Source organism: Felis catus, chromosome C1 (genome assembly GCF_018350175.1).
Source record: "Felis catus isolate Fca126 chromosome C1, F.catus_Fca126_mat1.0, whole genome shotgun sequence".
NCBI lineage: Eukaryota > Metazoa > Chordata > Mammalia > Carnivora > Felidae > Felis > Felis catus.
The window spans coordinates 199,140,791-199,164,622 of record NC_058375.1 but is presented as its reverse complement, the minus strand read 5'-3'; the positions used below and the strand labels follow the sequence as shown (position 1 = coordinate 199,164,622).

Here is a 23,832-nt window from a genome sequence, read left to right as displayed (position 1 = left end):
CTGGTGGGTGTGAGCTGGCACAGGACTGCTAGTCTACCTGAGCTGTGAAAGGCATCCACATAGCGCTTGGTGATGAGGATTGGGAGGCTTTCCTACCACACATGCCCTGGGCAAAGGCATCCAGCTGTTCCTGCTCATGGAGTTTGTTCTTTTGGCCTCAGGATGCGATTTGCAAATCCTGCTTGGCCACTATTTAGGTTTCTTACTCCTACCTCTGGTTTGCATCTGGGTTTCCCTGGAGTTGGTCAGCATTCACCCAAGTTTGGTGTAGTGCCATCTGCCCCATCATCCTCTAGTAAAAAATGAAGATTCCTAGTCTCCATCCCAAACCCATAGGATCAGAATCTCTGGGAGTGATGCCCAGGAACCAGCATTAACCATTTGTTTAGGAAGACTTTAAAAACTCAGGAAAATAAAATAATTTTTCAAACACACACATACCCTCCACTAGAACTAACAGACCTAATTTTATCATTTTTGCTTTGAATTTTACATGGAAGAGATAGTGCATTGCAGATACAATTTAATCTCCTTTTATTTATCTCTGTATACTCATCACCCTGTCACTTCTTAACTATAATCACAGTCAGGAATATTTCTTGAATCCATGTTTTATTAGTGTATGTAGTGGTTTCCATATGGGAATTCCTTCTTAACGTTTCTTAGGAAATTTATTAATTTTTTTCAAATCCCAAATCTTCAGAAAAATCTGATGAGAAATTGGGAAAACGGGAAATGTAATTCTCTTGCAGGAATTAAAGCTTGGTGATCAACACAAACATTGCTGGTTGGAAGGAATCCATTCATGTCAAGTTGAAGGCAGTAAGTACTCACAAGTGGAGTTGAAGGTTACAGTGAAAACCTTCAGAAACCAGGATAGGAGTGTGTAGGAGAGAAGTTGGACACCATCTGACCAGATAGTCTTGCTTGTGACTATGGCCATAGTATGAGGGTATGCTCAAGGTTCTGTCTGCTGCTAAGAGTGAGTCATTCTTGCAAATAAAAGGAATATTTACAAATTTATATGCATAATACTTTAGAAAAATCTTAGGAGTGATATCCCAAGAAATAACAAGTTTGAGAAACAAAATAAGTCCTTTAGTTGGCAATTTTGGCATGTGATTCTCTGTAGTGTTCTCACCTTGCTAGTAGATTCAAACATTACATTACTTGACTACTGCCCAATAATGCTCATTGACATTTTCCAATGTTTGAATACTCATTATAAGTTACAGTTTACTATAAAGAAGATAAAACATTTTCCTTGGAAGCAAAGGAAATTAGTTCACATTTTGCAACATGTATCCTAACATCCAACTTGAAGGTGATCTTGTCTGCAGCTTTAGAATTTGACTAGTGTTAATGTTTCTACATGTAGAATCTTAATTATCTTTCATTTAAGAACATGACTTTTATTGACATTTTCTGTGTTAATGTTACCTTTTAAAATGTTTTCTGGGGTGCCTGGGTTAAGTGTCAGTCAGTTAAGTGTCAGACTTTGGCTCAGGTCATGATCTCATGGTTCTGGAGTTCAAGCCCCGCATTAGGCTCTGTGCTGATAGCTCAGAGCCTGAAGCTTGCTTCGAATTCTTGTCTCCCTCTCTCTCTGCCCCTCCCCCACTCACACTCTGTCTTTCTCTCTCAAAAATAAACAAAAATTAAAAAAGAAAAAAAAAGGAGGCAGACTGTTAACTGACTGAGCCCCCCAGATGCCCCCAAAATAAATAAACATTAAAAAAAGAAAAATTTTTCTATTCTCTCATATCTATATCAGGTAGAGATAACTTTATATGTCATTAAAATATATTTGTATCACCTTAAAGGAATGAATAATAATCATATGTTTATTATTATTGCTATTTTTTACAAGATGCTTCTAAAACGTTCAGTATAACCCTATCACAAAAAAATGACCCCTGCTTATTTTTTTGGCTACTTATTATTATTTTAAAAACTTGTTAAAAGTCTTGTGAAAAACACAATAAGTAATGCTTTGAGGAATTCCTGAGAATTTGAATTTTCATTCCAAATCTTGATGATTAATGTCTGCCCAGAATATAGAAAGACTAAATGATTCTTGGTGTACTTCTGCTACTTGCTTTCCTCACGCAATATTGTTTTCAGGTATATTGTAGTGAAAGGCAACACTTCTGAAAAGCTCACCCTGTACAAGGCTGTTTTAAGTGCTTTACATGTCTCTACTCATTTAATTTCCACAACAACTCTATGAGCCAGTTTATCATTATTATTATCTTTTGTTTTGAAGAAACTGACACACAAAAAGATTAAGTGACTTGCCCATGGTCATTCTACTATTCATATTGATACACGGATTTTTAGTTTATGTAGTTTAACTGTTATAGAATATTTCATCATACAGAAACTATGAGTTTTCTCCCCTTTCTTAGCCTTTTGGATTTTTGGGGTTTTTTCTTTCAACACTTTAAATATTTCATTCTTTTTTTTTTAAGAGAGAGAGAGAGAGCGTGAGTGGGGGAGAGGGGAAGAGGGATAGAGACAATCTTAAGCAGGCTCCACGCTCATCACAGAGCCTGATAAGGGACTCAATCCCACAACTCCTGGCATCACGACATGAGCTGAAATCAAGAGTCAGAGGCTCAACCACCTGAGCCACCCAGGTGCCCTGCCGCATGATTTTTGAGAAGTTGGATGTAATTCTTACCTTTGTTCCTATATAGTAAGGTGGTTTTTTTTCTTTTGGATTCTTTCAAGTTGTTTCCTCATCTTTGATATTCTGTGGTTTAGGGTATAGGGTTTGTTTTCTTGTTTGTTTGTTCTATTTTTTGGCACTTATCCTACTTGCTGTTCTCTGAGTTTCCTGAATCTGTGTTTTGGTGTCTGACTTTAATTTGTGGGAATTCTCCATCATTATTGTTTCAAATATTTCTTCTGCTTCTTTTTCTCTTTTCTTCTCCTTCTGGTATTCCCATTACATGTATGTTATATATTTTCCAGCACCCCACAGTCCTTAGATATTCTATTCTAAGTTTTTAAATCTTTGTTTTCTTTGTTTTTCAGTTTTCAAAGATTCTATTCTTCTAGTTCAGAGATTCTTTCCGCAGCTGTGTCTGGTCTACTAATAAGCCCATAACAGGTGCCTTCATTTTTGTTACTTTCTTTTTTTTTCCTCTAGCTTTTTTTTTTTTGGTTCCTTGTTAGGATTTCCGTTTCTCTGCTTGTGTCATTTTTCTGTTCTTGCACAATGTCTATTCTGTCCATTAGTGTCCTTAGTTTATTAACAATAGTTGTTTTATATTTCTGATCTGATAATTCCAAAATCGCTGCAATGTCTGGTTTTAATGCTTACTCTCTCTTCTTATTATGTTTTTTGCCTTTTGGTATGCCCTATAATTCTTTTCCTGATAGCTGGATATAATGTACGGGATAAATAAACCTTAATGGTCCTGGGTGTGAGGGTAGGGGAAGTGTTGTCCAATTCTATGATTGGGTTTCAATCTTCTAGTAAGCCTATGCCTCTGCACTGTGAACTTCACAAACGTTTCTGGCTCACTTCAACCCCCCCCCCCCCCCCCCCCACCAAGTGGGATGATTAGATCCAGCTGGAGTTGGGTATTTCCCTTCCACCGGGTCATTTAGGCAGCAATAAAATCCCAGCAGGTTAATTTCAGGTTAGCTAGTTTCCCCTGAGGGCAGGTGTTATTAAGAAGAACAGTGTTCTGATGGACTTCAAAATGGTTCCTCTTCCTCTTTCCCTGCTAGAAGTCTGAGGGCATTTTCCTTTAATATTTACTGGGTATGGATTGGGGAAATCTACTCGAGCTCCTGGAAGTAAATCTCACAATACTGTGGGAGCCCCACTAAGTCTGGATTCCCCTATGACTTGTCTGCACTGAGCCTTCAAACATTCACCAATTACAGTTCAGTGTTTCCTTCTCAGAGCTGGTTTCCTGGGTGGATTCCCCTCCTTGAGAGTTTCTACTTTGGTAAGCCATAACTCCCATATTTACCTGTTTGTCTCTCCATTCTTGGGGACTGTGGTTTGCTGTGTGTCCTCCCCTCTCTTAGGGATCCAACAATTATTGACTTTTTAGTGTGTATAGCTTTATACTTGTTTGAATATAACCATGACTTCCCAACTCCTTAAACAGGCAACTGGAAACTCATCATTCTTATTCTCTGTTGATGGACCTCTGTTTCCAGTTTTCTACTTTGAGAAATAATGCTACAATAAGCATACTTCTACAGTTCTCCTAGAGGATATGTAGGTACACATAACTAAAAGTAGTATTTCTGGCTTATACAGTACTATGTTGTCAACTTTACTAGATTTTCCCAAACTGTTTTCAAAGGTTAAACCAAATTACCCTCCCATGAGTATGGCTGAGTGTTCTTACCTCCCCATTTCCTCATCAACACCTAATATCACCAGATTTTTATCTTTGCTGGTCTGATAGATGTGAAATGATATTTTATTGTTGTAATATAGTGGTATCACACTATCCTCACTTAAAAAATGCAGACATTAAGGCATAACAAGTTTAATAATTTAAAGACACAGACCTAATAGAGATTCCTATAGAAAAGGAAAGCTGGGTCACTGAAATAAAAAACTTTCCCTTTTGATTCTCTCCATGCTCGACGTTCCAGTTGTATTCAACAAGTTGTGAAAAGAAAACTGGCCAAAAATAACCTGACTTTTAGAAGTTTTCAATCCATAGTAGATTCTTGAGAATATCTAAGTGGTATAGTGTGTGTGTGTGTGTGTGTGTATATACACACACACACACACACACACACACACATACATACATACATATATACATAAATATATACACACATATATACATACATACATACATACATACATATATATATATATATTTTTTAATGGCCCTGGGCTGGGTAGAAGGGTTGGGTTATACACCTGATTTTTATCACTAGATAATTGTGGGTAAACATTTAATCTGTTTGATACTTAGTTCTCTCACCTATAAAATGAAGGAGTAAGATCAAAGAATTTTATTTCTCATGTCTAAAAGGACATTCCAGGTTCTACCCCCCCCTCCCTACCCCATTTGATAAGAAAGAAGCTGAACAACTTTGGTTAGAAAAGAAAAGGCCCACTTTGCCTTCTCCTCATTTTCCATATTCTCCATTCCACTTCTGTGTACATTTCTTAAGGCTCCAGGGAATACAGCTTAAAAACCACTGGACAAAATAGTTTATGAGACCTGTTCCTGGTGCTAATAGTTAGCAAAAGTGCATATCCTAAAAAAATGGTCCAATGTTGTCAAATGCACGTGTTCCCTCAACTTGGGGCTATTTTTAGCAACGATCTTGTTGTGCCATGAGGCAATTTGTATCCTTTAAGCATATGCTGGCATTTAACAAGTGATGATGCTGATATCTGTCCCTCTGACAGTTTTGTATTTATACCAGTAAAAGCCTTGTTCTGGATTACCTGACTCAGGAGAGATGCATTTTCATACACAAAAGGTCATATTCCGTATTTAAGCATTGGTTACCAATTATTTACTCAAATGCTTATAACTATAATGACTCACCCCAACATGTAGTAGATGGAGTTCCAGAAGCAATCTTGGTGTCCTAAATGATGACTGGTTTCTGGTCTTTTTGTGCAAACTGCTTTAAATGGCTCCTCCTCCAACTCTATTAAGAAGGAAAATCACAATGGATTCAAGGAAGCCAATTAGAATATATTTTGCTTTCTTTTGCCAATTTGCTTTCAGCTTATATGGTCTTTTCTTGTGAGAATATATCAGTTTACATTTTGCATGGAGAGAGTGAGATCTTTTGCATTTTTAATATTTAATTCCCAGCCAAATGCTCCTCGATGCAGTGGAAAGCTTATTATAATTAGTCCCTTGGATTTGATAAACATTCATGCGATTAAACCCAGTGATCAACATGTAAGCACACATATTTATTAACTGGTATCTGAAGTATTATGGAACAGGAAAAAGTATATGTGGGAATGATAGAAAAAAATTAACCAGGGATTTAAGACTAAGCAACCTGATGAATAATTTATTGCCTTTGGATCATTTTATTTATTTATTTATTTATTTTTAAATTCATGAAGGCATGAAAAATTAAGCCACAGAACTATTTCCCTCTGCTAAGGGAAAGAAAACATCGAAAGCCATTAGCATCACATTACTTTAAGAAAACTGGATCTCTGCTGAAGTGCTTGAATTTTCTAAACCAAAGCCTGGAATTTTCTTCAGTGATGATGGTGACTTTTAGGCTGGGCAATTGGGTACAGACTGGTGCTGTATAAATCTTCTTCTGTTAATTGGAAAAGGAGACAGTAAAATGAGAAAGAATAAGAGTTGCATTTCCCAGAAATGTAGATATTCTCTAATTGGCTACTTTCAGTGTCAAAGGTGATCCTTACACAGGAAAAATAACAGAAAAGAAATGGAGAAAACAATACATTGGACAAGGAAAAGATTTATTGATTTATTTTTTTGCTTTTTGAACAGAGAAGAGGTTTAAAGAAAAAAATGATTTTGTCATTTCACATAAGGATAACAAATAGAACACTGTTTAGGCTTGAATACCATAGTTTAGAGATGAACTTGGGATTCGAAGTGTTCATCCTCTTGTCTTGAGTAATTGAAAAAGTAGAATCACTTTATTTCTGCTGTAGGATCTTCCTGAGGTTTATTAAATATATTGTTTTGTAATTAAAATTTAACAGCACAAACATTAAACATTTGGGGAACAATTAACATATTTTATAGCTCAACCATATGCTGGAATGTGCTGATTAAAATTATACCCAAAGAGCTACTAAAGAATTATTTTTTAATAATATTTATTGATATGAGAATGCTCATCTATAATTGAAAAAAGAAGCAGATTACAGAATGGAAATTGACATATTGTCTCAGTTTTATAAGAAAATGCATATTTACATATTGTGTATATAGAAAAAGGACAGGTAAGAAATAAAACACTATTCATTTCCCTATCCGTAAATATAAAATTACTAAAATATACAAGCAGTTTCCTTTGATTACTTGGTAGTTTTATGATAAAACCCCTTATATAAACATTTTTCCTTTTCCTTTTTTAATTCTTTGTGCCACAGCACAGTGCCTGACATCTACTAGATTGTTAACTTACTGAATATGGCAGTAGATTGTCACAGTTGAGTACACTGTAAATACAAATGAGGAAAAATGTGCTTAATTTTTCTGTCTTGTATAGAGTTATTTTAATGAGGAGATTATGTGTTTTGTATGGTCCGCTGCTTAAAAGTATAGGTTTCAGAATCCAAATGCTTAAGTTCAAGTCCAGTTTGATACTTAGCTGTGTGACTTCAGACACATGGCTTACCCTCTCTATTTTGACTCAGTTTTTTATGGGGGTACTGGAAGCACTGAATGAGATGACCCTTTTAACAGTGCTTAACATAATGTCTGACACATTGTAAATGTTTATGGTAGCAGCATTTTTATTAAGACAAAAAAATAAACTTAGAAATAATTTATTTGAGTGGTTTAAACTGGAAAAAGACTAGGTCACAGCATAATGATTTTTAATGAGATGCTTTAAGGGGCTAGATGATGATTATCACAAATACTTTTAAAATTTGACACATAATCTTATTCTGTAAAGAAAAGATTCTGTAAAGTAGTATGTACATGTAATCCCATTTATACAAATCTTTTTCTATTATTTATTACTCAGCTATCCACCTATCCATCTATCCAGAGAGATATCTAGAGTGATGTTAGCACTGGTTATTTCTGAGAGGTGTGACTTTAAGCGATTGCCTTATTCTTTATACTTTCCTATAATTGAGCATTTTATGAATATGCATGATTTGTAGAAAGTATAAAGATATTATTTTAAAAATCATAGAATAAAAATGTCAACTCGTCCTTTGTTAAAATAATTATAAATCTAATTTAGTAGAAACAGAATTAACAAAATTTTGCTGTAACCTATAGGTGAAGTGACAGAATTGAATTTGTACTATTATCTTTTCATGATACAGAGTTGATGTAGAATAAATTTAACAGAGAATTTGTAATTAGGAGAGATGAGATTCTCACACATTTTAAAGCTTCATTTTGCATAAGAAGAATAGGTCTTATGTTCTGGAGGATTTGAGCAAATATGTTCTAATTGCATATGGTTGTAGGAAAGTATTACAAAAAGATATTCATGTTGGAAATAATTATTTGAAATTATTTCTATGTTGTTTCTAACACTAATATTTTTGATAAAAATGAGAAAGAATTACCTCATAATTATTGAGTTCATATAGAAAATCTCCATAGAACAAAACCCCAGTTGTTGAATTCCATTTACATGAGTTGTTAACAAACACAACTCCTTGCTACAGTGGATGCTGTGGTGCAGCACCCACATCCTCCTCTGGTTGTGCCCAGTCCCCAGCTGCTCAGCAGGAGGGATTCTCCTACAAGCTCAGGGAAGCTGCTTGGAAAAGGCTCTGTCCTGGGGCACCTGGGTGTCTCAGTCAGTTGACCATCTGACTCTTGGTTTTGGCTCTAGTCATATTTTAATGGTTCGTGGGTTCCAGCCCCATGTTGGGTTCCGTGTTGCCAGTGCTGCAAGTGAGGAGCCTGTTGGGATTCTCTGTCTGTCCCTCTCTCTCTGCCCCTCCCCTGCTGGTTCCCTCTCATAAACAAACAAACAAACAAACAAACAAACAAACAGACATAAAAAAAAGTCCTTGTCTCTTCCTGGGGGGCAGTAGGTTTATCTTGGGCTCCCATCTCACTCCTACCTCCTCAAAAAGTTAGTTACCTCAACAATGCTGAATGGCATACTTCTACATGTATTTGTTGACTTAATGATGTTAAGTAACCTCTAGATACTAACCACTGGGAAAACTGAGGAATTTAGTAAATATATGATACCTTTCATTAACTTCTGGATTTTTAAAGTACTATTCTGTTCTTCTAATTGTTACTCTAGAATTATAAATTATATACTTAAACCTCCAGTTTTTGAACCACTAATTTTAAGCAGTATTTATTGATGTAAAACGATTTCTTATCTTACACTCTCTGCCACTCTTTTTCACTCCTTCTGGTCAGCAATTTCATTGATTTTTTATAGAGGAGATGAGTATTAGGATATACGTGTATACATATTTTTATACATATATGTGTGTGTCATTTGCACATACGTAGATATAGAAATATATTTTTTCTATATACTTGAAAGAGATATAAATATATTTGCAAAATATTCATTCTACGATTTTGAATCCATTTGTCCCAGGTTAATATAAAATTTAAAACAACAAACATTAAATAATATATTATTATTATGTGAGTTTTATTTGTTGTAGAACTAAACCAAGAAGTTCCTGATTAGATCCAGAAAGAAGGAAATATAATGCTATGTCACTAAATGTTTCCATGCTATTTGAAAGAGAATCTTCTCCATGTTGAAATCAAATGGATTCTTTTTTATTTTACTCAATAGGTGGCTTCCTATTTGGACCCTGGCTTCCTTTTATAGTCTTTTTTTCTCCCTAGAGTTTCTAAATGCTTTTTTTTTTAATGAAACCTTTAAGATTTTCTGCATTCTTTAAGAAATATGATTGAATCACTCTTCCCAGGGACCTCTCACTTGTTATTATAATCTGACCTGCCTTACTGCTATACTCCTGGGATATCCACTTACACTCCTGGGATGGGTTTACTCTTTCTTAGGCTCCATTTCTTTTTCTTGGATTTCCTTTTTCATTTCTGCAAGAATATAACTTTCAGCATTGTTTCCAGAAAGGGTCTTGGAGCATAAATTTTCTGACGCCTCACATGTCTGAAAATGTAATTTTTTTGTCCACACATTTGCTTTATAGAGGTAGCCATAAAATTATAAGTTTAAAAAATTTTCCCTCAGACTTTTGAAGACATTAATTCTTCTCTTTCAGAGTTCCATGTTGTTAGGGTTGATATTCACTGGATTCTCTTTACTATCAAATTTGCCCTCCCTATACCCCAGGCTTTCAGAGCTTGATTTTCATCTTACACTTGAGAAATTTCACCTGAAAATGGCCAAGTGGGAGCCTTTGTCATTCACTCTTCTTGACATTAGATGACTCTTCAATCTGAAATGTGTGTAATTTTTAGGGAAATTTTTTCTTTGCTTTGCTCATCTCTTTGCGTTAATTTTCTGTATTATCCTTATGGAACGCCTAGGAGACAGATGTTGTGCCTTCTGGATCTAGCTTCTGTGTGCTTTAATTTTCCTCTGCTTCATCGTTTTGTCTTCTAGCTTTAAATTCCAAGTGATTTATTTTTGTGTTATCTTTCAGATGTCTAACTTGGTCTTCAGCCATATCCATTCTTAGATTCAATCTCTCTAGTGAATTTTATATTTTGGTAATTATATATCTATGTAATTTCCAGGAATCCATTCTTGTTCTCAAATTCCTTTTTTTTTTTTTTTTGTAAATAGCAACCTGTGCTTATTTTATGGAGGTAATATTCTATTATCTTTGGAGATAATTACAGATTAATTAGAATTGAATTAAACTCAAAATGGAAACAAGGTATTTCCAATTATTTGTATCAGTTCTGTTTCCCCTACTGTTACTGTTTGTTCATCTTGGTCATCTTCTCTCCTGCATTTATTTTTATTAAATGTCTGACAAGACTAGGTTAACTTGTATAGATGGCAAGTGTAGATTTCCTTTGCTGTTGAGTAAATCTTTTATTAAAAGACTTCTCACTTGAATGAAAGGTATGTTGGGTTAAAAATGTCTGCAAATTCTTTGGTACTTTCTTCGTTGAGAGGTGAGAGGGTCCATGTCTCTGCCTTTTGATTCTGGATAAATTCTGGTTATTGCCTCACTAATAGAACACAGTGACAGTGGTGATGCACCAGTTTCTGAGATCAAGAAGTAACTTCTACTTCCTGTCTCTTGGAAAAACTAGCTCTTGGAATCCAGTCACCATGCAGAGAGGAAACCTTATGGAGAGGCCACATAGGAGAGGAACAAAGGTTCCTGCCTGACAGCCTGGGCAAGCTCTCAGCCAGAAGACAGCACAACTGGCCTGTGATGTAAGTCACCTTGGAAGTAAGTACTCCAGCCTCACTGATGCTGTGTGGAGCATAGATGAGCTGTTCCCATCAGGTTCTACCCAAACGGCTAGGAATAAGTGCTTATTGCTTTTTTAAGCTATTAAGTTTTGGGGGTGGTTTATTATACAATAATAGATAAGTAGAACAGAGTCTGAAACAGGATCTGTGAGCATGCCCAAGTTCTGTTGATGGAAGAGTTTCCTTTTGAGGTATGTGGGCACGGAGCAGCAAGGCAAAATGAAACTCAGGAAACATTATGCTGAGTGAATTAAGCTAGACAGAAACCAGAGTATGTACTGTATAATTCTATTTATGTAAATGTGCAGAACAGACAGAACTTCTCTACAGTGATAGAAATCAGATCAGTAGTTGCCTGGGTAGAGCATGGAGGGACTGGCTGAGAAAAGTCATGAGGGAATCTTTGGGGTAATGGAAATGTGCAGTATCTTAATTAGGATGGTGATTACACAAGTATGTACATTTGTCAACACTTGTCAGACTGTTCCCTTAAAACAGGTGCATTTTACTGGATGTGAATCCTGCCTTTATTAGGCTGATTTTTAAAATATGATTACTTGGGGCACCTGGGTGGCTCAGTCAGTTAAGCATCCGACTCTTAATTTTGGCTCAGGTCATGATCTCACGGTTATGAGACTGAGCCTCTTGTGCAGCTCTGTGCTGACAGTGTGCAACCTGTTTGGGTTTCTCTCCCTCTCTCTCTCTCTCTCTCTCTCTCTCTCTCTCTCTCTCTCTCTCTCTCTTCCCCTCCCCTCACTTCTCTCCCTCAAAATAAATAAGTAAACTGAGAAAATGATTACTTTTCTCCTCCACCATATATATTCATTTATATATATAAATAAGTAAAGTGAGAAAATGATTACTTTTCTCCTCCACCATATATTTTCAGATTCAATGCCACTTAGCCATTTTAAACATATCCAAATTTCTTTCTCTGGGATTCCAGGCTCTCCATGCTCTGGCAAATGCATTCTCCATGGCCCATGCCTATCAATCTAGTCACTATTCCCAAATATGGGTTTTTTTTTCCTTGTATATATGGCTTAGCTCTTCCTATTACCTCCTCACAAAAGGCTTTCCTGCCATAATTTTTAAATGATCAAATCCTACTTTTAAGACTAAAGTCTAATTAAAAAAAATCTTTCTGGATTCCACAGTCTGAATTGCCTTTCTCTTTTTGAGCTATGCCAGTACGTTCCCACACCATTCCTGTAGAATGTGTGCTCCTAGGCCTTATGCTATAACCAGATATGTATGGTTGTCTCTCTCAGCAGACCTAAAGTCTTAGAGGACAAGGGCTTTTTCTTACTCAACTTATAACTCCAACAATTCTCTGTAGTAAATGCTCAATAGATGTTGGTTAAATTGAATTATCTGAACAATTCTAAAATATCTTCTTTTTGGATAGGGCTGACTGCTAATTACGATTATATTCTTTTGTACAGCACTTTCCCCCTGCCTGTCACTTCAAATTAGCTTTATTGTCATCTTGTGATAGGACTTACTTGTCATATACACTCCCATCCATCCTTCTCAAAATCTCTATTGTATTGCTATCCCCCCCCCTTTTAAAAATAGTCTTTTTAAAAAAGTGTTTGTTTATTTTGAGAGCAAGAGAGAGTGTGTGTGAGCCAGTAAAGGGCAGAGAGAAAGGGGGAAAGAGAATCCCAAGCAGGCTCCATTCTACGAGCTTGGAGTCTAATGCAGGACTTGATTCCTCCATCTGTGAGATCATGACCTAAGCTGAAATCAGGAGTCTGATGCTCAACCAATTGCACAACCCAGGTGCCCCTGACATTCACCTGTTATTCCAGGATCCTTTCTTATAAAACCATCTGTCTTTCTACTAAATGCTGGGCTGGTTTTTCTCTGGGTCTGCTGGACTTTGACCACTCTGGGACTTCCTGTGCCTCCTGCTACACACCACACATGTTAACTCTGAGAACATGGCTCCTTCTGCTCTGCTCTACTAATTATCCTTTCTTCATCCAGCTTTGCATCCTGGAAATCCTGTGAAATCTCTCAAGTACCTCCGTTCTAATTTTTTTGCTGTTTTGAGTTCATAAACATTTACCAGGGGCGGCTGTGTGGCTCAGTCAGTTAAGCATCGGACTTCAGCTCAGGTCATGATCTTGAGGTTTGTGAGTTTGAGCCCTGTGTCTTAGGGCTCTGTGCTGACAGCTTGGAGCCTGGAATCTGCTTCAGATTCTGTGTCTTCCTCTCTCTCTGCCCCTCCTCCTGCTCACACTCAGTCTCTCCCTCTCTCTCAAAGATAAACATTAAAAAAAATTGAATAAAAACATTTACTAATATTTTAGTAAAGATAAATGAATATGAACATTCAGTATATTACCTTTAACAGATATTTCCAATGTGATATTCTAGATATCCTAATCCTTTACAATTATACAGCATCATTTCTTTACTGCGTTATTTTTGCAAACCACTCCTCTCCTTGCGGCTTCACTTCCTCATTTATAAAATGATCGAGGTAGACAATATGAACTTTAAAATATTTCAGGTTTAACATTCCAGTGCATTAGAGTTCTAAATAGATAAAAAGTTATTTTTCCAATATTGAAAATTATTTACATACACCTCCCTTAAGATGCAATTTTTAAGGAGAGAAAATAATACTGTAGATTTAAGTGAGCTTGCATATGTTTTAGCAAGCATTCCCATTCACAGTTTTTGAATGAGCTAGAAAACATTGTTTCCCCACAGAAAATCCTTATTTCCATTTTGCACAGAGATCCGATCTTCCTTAAAGAAACCAAAACGGAGGCTAAGAAACTGAAACTCTCATAATCCCCGAATGTGCTGTGTCAGCTCCAATGTGTACGTGTAGCTTTTTAGAATGATGTATTTACTGTGCACATAACAGGGTAATCTTAATTGTCATTGGAATGCTTGACAAATAAACACAAGTAGTAAGAAGCTGTCATTGTGAACAATGCATCCCATGTTATTTATCACTGATTACAATATTTACTCGTATATTTTCTCCAAATTTCCAAAGACCTGTACCATTAAAACAAGGAGAGGTGCAAAGTTAGGCCCATGATAGTGGAAATTTGATCATGGCAGAGTGAAATGCAGTTTCTCTTCTGGTGGGTTGTGTAGTTTTTGTTCTTTTGTGGGGGAACTTCATATGTACACTTAAATATTAGTGATTTTTCAGTTAATAATTAACCTAAGTTCCCATAATTCAGGGATGTAGGACTGTTACTATTGGAAATTATATATTGTAGCATAACATTAGTATAGGAGAAATAGAGAATAAAGAGCCTTTAACAGTTCAGGAAGGGAAATCCCTGTGTAACTATGGAGCAAAGTATGCATTTGAATTGAAGGGTGAGTGGGGCTCCTTCTGACCTGTGAGGAAAAGGAAGAATAAGCAAAAAAAGGCTCACATCCTGGTGTCTGGACTTCAAAGTAAGGAAGCAATCAGAATCAGGGGGGGATTGTCAGTACTGTGAGAACACCCCAGGGAGAAGAGTTGCTTGTTAAGCAAGTACACCTAACTCACTATTAATATTAATGCTTTGGTTATACAAAAACAAGATCACATTTCAACACCTTAGAATTCCCTCAGGGTGTGTTTTAGCTTGCCTTTCATATTTCCATAGAGACTTGTGTTATCAATTTAATATGTAAACTACTCTATTGTGATGCAGGACCCCTACCTGGAAGGGATAAAAAGGGAATGTTTAGCCAGTTCCCCTTTTGGAAACAAAACCTGAGAAAACCATGTTTGTTTTTCATTTTCTTGTTCCAAATGATGCAAGATGAAGCAAATGCCAACAAGGTTAAAATGAATCCATCAAACACACTTGCATGTATAATTTAATGCGTGTCCAGTAGCAACATGAGACACACGCATTCTAAGAACTCACTTTTGCAACCAGAGTCTCAATGAGAATAAAAAATGCCATGGTAGGTATCTGAAGTTCATAACTGATGATGTTTTGAGTCTGGCCAAATAAAACCAACAACCAATGATACAATTATATCATTTCAACCAGGATCCCTTACTTTTCTCAGGTGGTACCCAGTATAATATGACTCATACAGCAAAACAATAACGTGATACTAAAATCAAAATTTTTCATTTCCTCTTCTCAAGATCTAATGGGATCTATGCAGCAATGGTTACCTTTCTTCTTCTTTAAAACTTATAAATGGGAATGTTTTGGTGTAATATTGTTCAACTTTCACAATCTACTTTCAACTATTTTAACAAACCTCAGTGGTAAGGTTCGTTGTTGGGGTGACTCAGACATGTTTCTGAGGACACAGGGTTTGTTTGTGGATGTCCTCATGAGATTGATGCTTTCAGAAGCAGAGGTACTTCCTAGTGATTGCTGGCAACACCAAAACAAAACAAAACAACCCTGCTTTTCCCTGATGATATTCTTGATGCTGCTGCTTATCAAAGGTTGTCAAGGCATAAAATCACCTTCAGCTACCCCTCCATAAAACAAGAGAATTCGGGACCCATTTACACCCAGGTGAACAGAAAGGAGCAGCGTGGTGAGGATAACTTAATAGCAAAGGGCAAGTTGAGAGCTCTCTCAATGCTTAGAGATCAATTGCCTTTCCACATAAAATGAAGTGGTCATATTTCTAAGCATCTCCTCAACAGCTTCATTTTCCCCTTTATTTCCACCTTGACTGTATATGCCCTATTGGGTTTCATGAGAGATGATGACATAATTTTCAGAAGAGCCTTACAAGTCAAGATGTAGGTGACTCAAGGTTTTATAGGAAATCTGCCTTCAAGAGGGATGAAATGATTCTGTGGGACTGCTTCCAAATTTATCACTGCCTAGAGAGCTTACTGTATTAATTTTATGCATGAATGCCTTATTTGTTTCATATGAGATCCAGCACTACACTACTGGAGCAAAATATTACATCTGGGAAAGGATTGGGTCACTAATGCTTTGTCATCAAGGATCATTGGACACAGATTTTGTGCAATCTTTCATGTGTTTATTAAGTGATAAATATTAAAGCATATTGGTCCGTACATGCAAAGGAGTGACATTTGAAATTGGTTAGTGAAGTGACATTCCACTTACGGCACAAGTGCAGCTGTGTCTGTCAGCAGTTCAATCTACTTGTTGGTCTTACTCTTCTAGTTTTGACTCTGGCATTTATGGAAAAAATAATCTTGGCCTGATTTTACTTCATGGGATATTTTCTCATGGCCTAATGGCCAACTTCTTGCTTTGAAGAAAAGGGGGAAGCAGGGTAGGATGTGAGGGGCAGGTACAGGTGCTTATGGATGTCTCTGCCTATCTATAAAGTAATTGTAGAGATGGAATTTATGTTGTATAGAATATATGGTTGACCCTTGAACAACATGGTTTTGAACTGTGTAGGTTCTTCACTTATACAGGGTTTTTTCCCCCCAATGAATATAGTCCAATGAATATAGTACTGTAAATGTATTTTCTCTTATGATTTTAGTATTTTCTTTAGCTTACTTTATCATAAGAATACAGTACATTATATATGTATTATATATACATCATATATATATATAATACATACATATATAAAACATACAAAATATACATTAGTCAACTGTTTATGTTATCTATAAGGCTTCTGGTCAGCAGTAGTCTATTAGTAGTTAAGTTTTAGGGAGTCAAAAATTACATGCAAATTTTTGACTGTGCGGGGCATCAGCACCCTAACTCCCACATTGATCAATGGCAAACTGTAGACAATTATTCTTTTATTTGGTGATTCGTAACAGATTCAGATTGCTTGGGTTTGATTCTCAGCCCTGCTGACTGTAGCTTTCAGAACTTGGTCAGGTTAATCAATCTCTCTACATGCAACTCTACATTTTCTCTGTTTTATTGATGGGGAAGTGAGGGTGAAGAGAATTTATTAATATTCCAGAGTCTACACATTTACTAAATGGTAAAGTTGGGTACGCTGTCAGTTCCCAAGTCCGGGCTTTTTATATCATGTTCCACTGCCTTCAATTCATGTAAATACTTAGAACAATATCTGGGATTTAGTAAATGTTTAATATGTCTGAGAACGTTAGCTATCATCATTATTATTAACATTTTTGTAAACCACATATGCCAGTCACTATGCTGGATGTTGGGGGGGGGTAAGATTGAACCCAAACCAGTACTATTCCCTTGGAGATGATGATTGATCGGCAGAGAATGGTGCTTTGAAAGTATACTTTAAATGACACTTTAAAAAGACTAAAAAGTGTCTAATTATAAACTATAATAAAGGCTGTAAAGTGAAGATACTTGGGACTCTAATAGTTTATAACAGGGGAATCAGACCTAAACTAAGGAGAGGGAAAGTCTTCCCCAAAGAAGTGATCTTTAAACTGAGATTTAAGAGTGAGTAAATGCTAGCTAGATAAAGCAAATGATTGGAGGAAAGAAGTGGTGGTTGGAAGGATTATGTTCCAATCAGAAGAGAAATGGGAGGGAGTAGAGACTATTTGGGATGACTGAAGATGGTAGGCTACAGGAAATGGAGGCACAAAATGAGGGGTCAGCAGGGAACAGATATTGTAGGATTATGTGGATGATGTTAGGGCATTTGGGTTTTTCCTAAGTGTATGGGAAATCATTGTGGAGGGGGCATGGGTTTAAACTGAGGCTTACAGGTCTTGTAAAAAGGTCATTCTGCCATCAAGATATTCACATATCCCAAACTTCCCCACCAACAGATTACTCAGAAACTGTGATCACTCAGAATAAGTACCAATGGGACACTCAACCTTCCCCATCCTTTTTGATCACGACTGTTTAAAAAAACAGCATCAACTTCTAATGCTGTGAATTTTGCTCCAGGGTCCATGGATATACTAGGTACAATTGCTTTCCTCTCTTTTGGCGAACTCTAAGCATGTGAGTTCAATGTTAGTGTCAATGTTCTCAATATTAGTGTCAGGAATTATCATTGCTATATCTCAACACTGTCTGGTACTGTTGCTGGCCCAAGGTGGTTTTCTTCCTCTTGCAAGTTATAATTTATTATTTAAAGTTCTGTGTTTGAACCATTTCCCTAATTTCCACATTCATTGTCTTTTCCATTGATTCTGTACTATAATCTCCATTTTTATAATCTATCACTGATTCTAGCTATAATCTTCATTTTGTTATCTAGCAAATATTTCTTTCTTCTTTGTAAGTATGAGATTATGTGCTGAGTAACACAGCTGTGAGAAGACATGGTTCTTGTCTTTGTGGAGCTTAGATTTAGATCTGGAGGTGACTTCCAAAGGTCCAGAACTGTTCATCCAGCGGTCTGTTGGACTGTCTCCAGTATCAACACTTGGAAATTACACAGTATATTCCCAGCAAATTTACTATGACAGTTCCAAATTTTAAACTTTAGAGCTTCCTTGGCTGTCTCCTTCCCCACGTCCTATTGTCCCATTTACCCCTCCTCACTAATTCTCCTAATTGAGACACTCAGCAGAAACTTCCCCTACTTTGTTCTGCACATTCATCTCTTCCTTTCTATTTCCACAGCTACCATCCTAGTTAAGATTAGTGCTTTCGCACTTGGATTGTTGCTTTAATATCCTAGCTGATCTCATGGATCCGTAGTCATTCTCTTTAGTCCTTGCTACGTCTTTGATGGCAGATACATCTTCTTAAAATAGTTCTGCTATGTCAGTTTTAACTTTCATCAAAACTTGAAAACTCTCTGGGGCGCCCACATTCCTACTGAAAGAAATCCCAACTGTTCAGATTGGTACTCCAGACCCAGACTTTCAGTGTAGTTTTTGCCCCTTCAGTCATCCTACATTTCAGTTAAACTATATTACTGCTCTTCTCCAAACATGCCTCACAGTTTCTTACTTTTGTGTCTTCTGCTAATGAGGCTCCCTCCATCTGGAATATCTTTCTGAAACATGTCATCTGTCAAATTCCATCTTTCAAGACCCATCCAAAATGCCACCTACTTCATTAAGCCATTCTTGAGTTCCCCATCGAAATAGTGTTATTTTTAATTTATTTATTTTTTTACCCGGAAAGCAGACAAACACTGATAAAAGTCTGCTTGTAAACAGCTGTTCATTTAAGCAGCTTTTTATTAAACTATCAAATTAAAAGAAAACACTGAAACAAGTACACTTTCTCAGGTTATGTACCTATCCCAGCCTATACTATCATCCTGTGAACTTTAAGCTTGTGTATTCATTCATCTTACAAATATTTGTTGGACATTTGTTATGCTCCAGACCCTCTGCCCATGGGTGGACAAAAGTGGAAAGCTCCTGAGTCTATAAGGTAGGTCCATAAAGAGGTTGTCTTTGTGCTAGCCTGGCAGGAAGTTTTAGAATTGAAACCTGGACAAGTGTTCCCCAAGGGGCAGAATTAGTGATTTTATTAAAGAATGTGTGTCTGAGGGTCTAAGTGGCTCAGTGTATAAAAGGCAGCAGACCCACAGTTCAAACTCTTTTCAAGTGGTGGTGGGTTCATTCTGTTCCTCCACTGCACCCTAAGGCGGTGACAAAGGAGGCCATGCTATTTATTTATTTGTGTCAGTGTCTGTATCTTCGTCCTCCATACATCCTATGCTCTGCTTTTTTGATGAATGGAGAGCAAATCAAATTAAAAATCCATTTTGAACTGTGCCCAAATGATAATTCTCACCCTGTATATATCTGGTTAGGATCTTCAACACTCAGTTTTTGAACAGTCAAATCTCACAAAGGTAGGGAATAGGCTTTGGCACTCCACACCATCAGTATACACTTTGATATCTATTAAAATTAAAATTTGTTAATGTTTTTATTTTTGAGACAGAGAGAGACAGAGCATGAGCAGGGGAGGGGCAGAGAGAGAGGGAGACACAGAATCCGAAGCAGGCTCCAGGCTCCGAGCTGTCAGCACAGGGCCCGATGCAGGGCTCGAACTCACAGACTGTGAGATCATGACCTGAGCTGAAGTTGGATGCTCAACCAACTGAGCCACCCAGGCGCCCCAGATATCTATAAAATTAGACTAGACCCTTCTTGAACTTCCCAATTTCAGAAGCTGAAGCATCACACTTTTTAGAAAAATAGAAAGGAATCTGGTCATGTGACCTCAGTTGACTGCACACGTTTGTCTGTGTGTAGATAACCCCAAAAGCTGCCATTCTCTCTCAGGGGAACAAAGATTCTCTTCATTTTGTTTTCATCAGGAGGAATTTTTTCTAAAAACTCCTAGCTCTCTGTACTGTCTCCTCCTCCCTGCAGAAGTAGAATGAGTTACCTAGGTGGTGGGTTGATTGGGGAAGTTAATTTATCAAAAGTTTGTACAAGGTATATTTAGCGTAAAGTGAATAAAGCATTACCTTCCTCATCTGCAAAGACTGCTTCTAAGACCTTTTATAAAAATAAAAAATCATCATACTAAAGGAAAGAATGAATCATTTTTATCCCTATAGAAAATATTAAAGAATTTTTGTTATTATACACATTTTGTTATAAAAAGTCAATGAAGGCATATTCAGTGGAAAAATATGTAGGCAAAGAATGTTAGAGGGGAGTCTCAGGAAATTAATCAAAGTATTATGTTATAATATGTAATATTCATTAGCATTGAAGTTTTAAAAATTTGTGATTTCTCTGATTCTAAATGAATATTTACTTTGTACCTAATATTGTATTTTTGTTTTTGTTAAAAAGGGTCTTGGAATTGTATTGACTTCAAGCTCTTCAATGCCCGGATCCACCCCTGGCTTTCTGCACTTTACACTATGGACCAGTGAGAGGTGATGGTCCTAGGTAAGTGTGTCTGCTCTGCAGATCCACACTTTTCTCTGGATGGGCTGTTTCAAGTTTTAGATCGGTGGTTTAGCATTCATCTGAATCACCTGGTCCATCTGCTCCACCACCACTTCCCCCTGTGTTTCTGATTTAGTAGGTCTGGGTTGGGACCTGATTTTTATTTCTGACAAAATCCCTTGTGATATGGAGGCTGCTGCTCCAGGCAACCCACCTTGAGAACCACTACTCTAAACCATTAGTCCTTTGGCTATACTGGAAGCACCTAAGTAGTTTTTAAAACTACTGATGCCTGGGGCCAATCCTTAGTGAATCTTTTAATGTAATTGGCCTGGTCATGATGTATTTCATAAGTTCTCCAGGTGATCCTAATGTGCAGTCAAGGTTGACAACCAGTGTCTGGACTCTGGGGCAGGATTCCCAGTACACTTAAGTAGCGATCTAAGCAGATCTTCAAAATAGCATTATCAATAATAAAGGTGACCTTTTACACATTATTGTGCCCATTATATTCCTGATAGCATGAAGCCTTTGTTATGTAAAACAATTGTACATACCACTACACCACCAGCTTTTTATATTTTCAAAATATAATGTCAATATGTATTTGGAAAATCAACAGTTTATATGTTGAGGCGCATTTTGCAGGGAGGCCGTGATAGAGTTCATTAAATGTAGAGACATTCTACAAGAACTCAGCAAATTAACAATCTCTATCTGAGACTAGAAGTCAGATTTTGTAGACCTTGGATTGGTGTGCATATCGCCTACATAATTTATGATGCTCTAGAAATCTAAAATAGCTTGAAGGTTCTTAATAACATTTTTTTTGGTGTTGTAATTTTATTTTCTCAACTAATCTCATGTCATTTTCGTATTTGATCTGGTTTAGTAACTCTAAGAAAATGTGTTATAATACTTTATTTAATGCTCAATTTACAATTTTTTTTCTCATCAGAAACTAAAGCCCTTATAATGGTTTCTTTCTAACATAGCTATTAGCCTCAAACCAAAAGTATTGCGGCATCTCTAGACTTCTCTTTAGCAGGGCCCTAAAAACAGCTGGCCATTGATCCTCTGGTGAGCAGTGGCTTGAGAATGAAAGTAATTTCTTTCTTTGAATATCTGGGTGCCTCATGGAGATGGGAAGTCTTTAACTACATATTATATCTCTATACTTATTATCATTCCATTTGGAAAAACATGTCACATAGGGCCAAAGAGATCCAGTTATGCTGTGGATTCTGCTTAAATGAATACCTGATGAAGCGATAAACCCATTTTAAAATGAATTTGCTGCTCCCATCAATTCTTTGCGACTCTGTTGCAAGCCTGAAAAATGTATCAAATAATGAAACTTGATAATCTGACCCTGCTAAACGCTGCAAGCAATGTCCCAGTCTGCACATATGGTGAGCCCTTTATTTATTTAATTTCTGATTTAAAAAAAAAAAAAAAACCCAAAAAAACCCAAACCCTTGTGGAGGAATGTCTTTTCCATCTTTCAGATAATGCATTCAAAAATCTGGCTGCACAGGAAACTTAAACAAATTGTATTGCGTTATTTGGACAAACATAGAATTAATTTGCATTAAGTAGAGTATGACACTGTCATTAATTATGATAGAGCATTACAACAGGAGCAAAAAAAAAGCCTGATTCTTGTGGCTGACTCTACCACTAAACAGATGATCCAAGGGGCCAAATTTCAAATAAGAGAGTTGTCCTAATTGGTAGCTGAAAGAGCCCACCTAGTGAGGTCATCTCTTTCATAGCCTTTTGAACTCCATGTGAATAGTCCTTGGGGCGAGAGAACATTTTTGATCCAAAAGTCATTATCAGGGATGGAAATTCATGCCTCCCAGAAGTATGACTTTTATCTGAGTGCCTCATTTTACCCTGGTGAGAGATTAGCATCCCTCATAGGAGCATTGAAACTAATTGTTACAAAAAATTAATTAGTGACATATACAGATGGAGGCATATCCTTGCAGAGAGAGGGCTAGAGAGGCAACGTATATCATTTTTCTTAATAATTTAATTATAATGGAATGATGATGATAGCACCTCGTTTCTGTGGGTCTTCAAAAATTGAAGGCTTAGGTGTGATTTAATCAGTCGCGGAGGATGCGTTTAAACAGCCTTTCAGTGCCGCTCTATGTTTGCTGTTTTCTCATACCTTCTGAGCAGCTTTCAAATGATAGCTATGACTTACCATAATTATGTGTCCATGTGACAGCGCAGTGTTGACCCTCCAGCAGTAGAAAATGGATTTTTAATTATTTCTTTTTCCAGTTGTGATGATGAGTTTAGACTGAGCTTGCCATGCATTCTGACTCCACTACCTTGGTGACTGATAGTATTTTTTTTCCTGAAATACCCACTGTTGAAGTCTTAATTTGTTATCTATTGGTTTTGTCTGCCATTTGCCCTTCTGATGACAGCACTCCAGGTTTCCTTTGGGGACACCAGTCCTGACCCATTTCTATCCACTTGGTTGGGGTGGAGTTTGATCCAGCTCCTAGGTTCAGGAGGTGGGTGCATGGACCAGGAATATACATGACAGCCCAGCATCTGCTTGGATACACTGGTTGCTCCAGGGTGAGGCATGCAGTAATGAAACTTGGGATGCCTGCTGGAAATTTTGGAAGAGTTTTATCTTTTGTTTCTGGTGTTGCTAAATCGGTAGGATGTGATTTGAGAGTTCCTATTGGATCTTTGTGTCATTGAGGAGAGCCTATCTTAGGAAAATAGACCTGAGAAATGAAAAGGAACTGATGCCTGAAGTTTGAGCACCTAAATCCAGTTGTGCCTAAAGTAGACTTTGAAATGATGAGAGGTCAAAAATCCGTGTTGGGGATTTTTGTTGGATTGGAGCGGGATTCTAAGTACTCACAATCAAAAGAGTACTCTCAGACATTTGTTCTGTGGTCATCATTCTGAAGATATTAACAAGGGGG

General features: G+C 36.9%; 1 long non-coding RNA gene across 2 annotated transcripts; it reads left to right on the top strand.

Annotated features, from left to right (window-relative positions):
• Positions 1-3,670: 3,670 nt before the first annotated feature.
• Positions 3,671-20,875, top strand: LOC123379414. Of its 2 annotated transcripts, none has more exons than XR_006583794.1 (3): positions 3,671-3,965; positions 10,932-11,058; positions 20,774-20,875. It is a non-coding gene; the product is annotated as an uncharacterized LOC123379414 (long non-coding RNA). The 2 variants fall into 2 exon arrangements; XR_006583795.1 differs by having other exon boundaries at positions 10,932-11,074.
• The last annotated feature ends 2,957 nt before the right edge of the window (positions 20,876-23,832 follow it).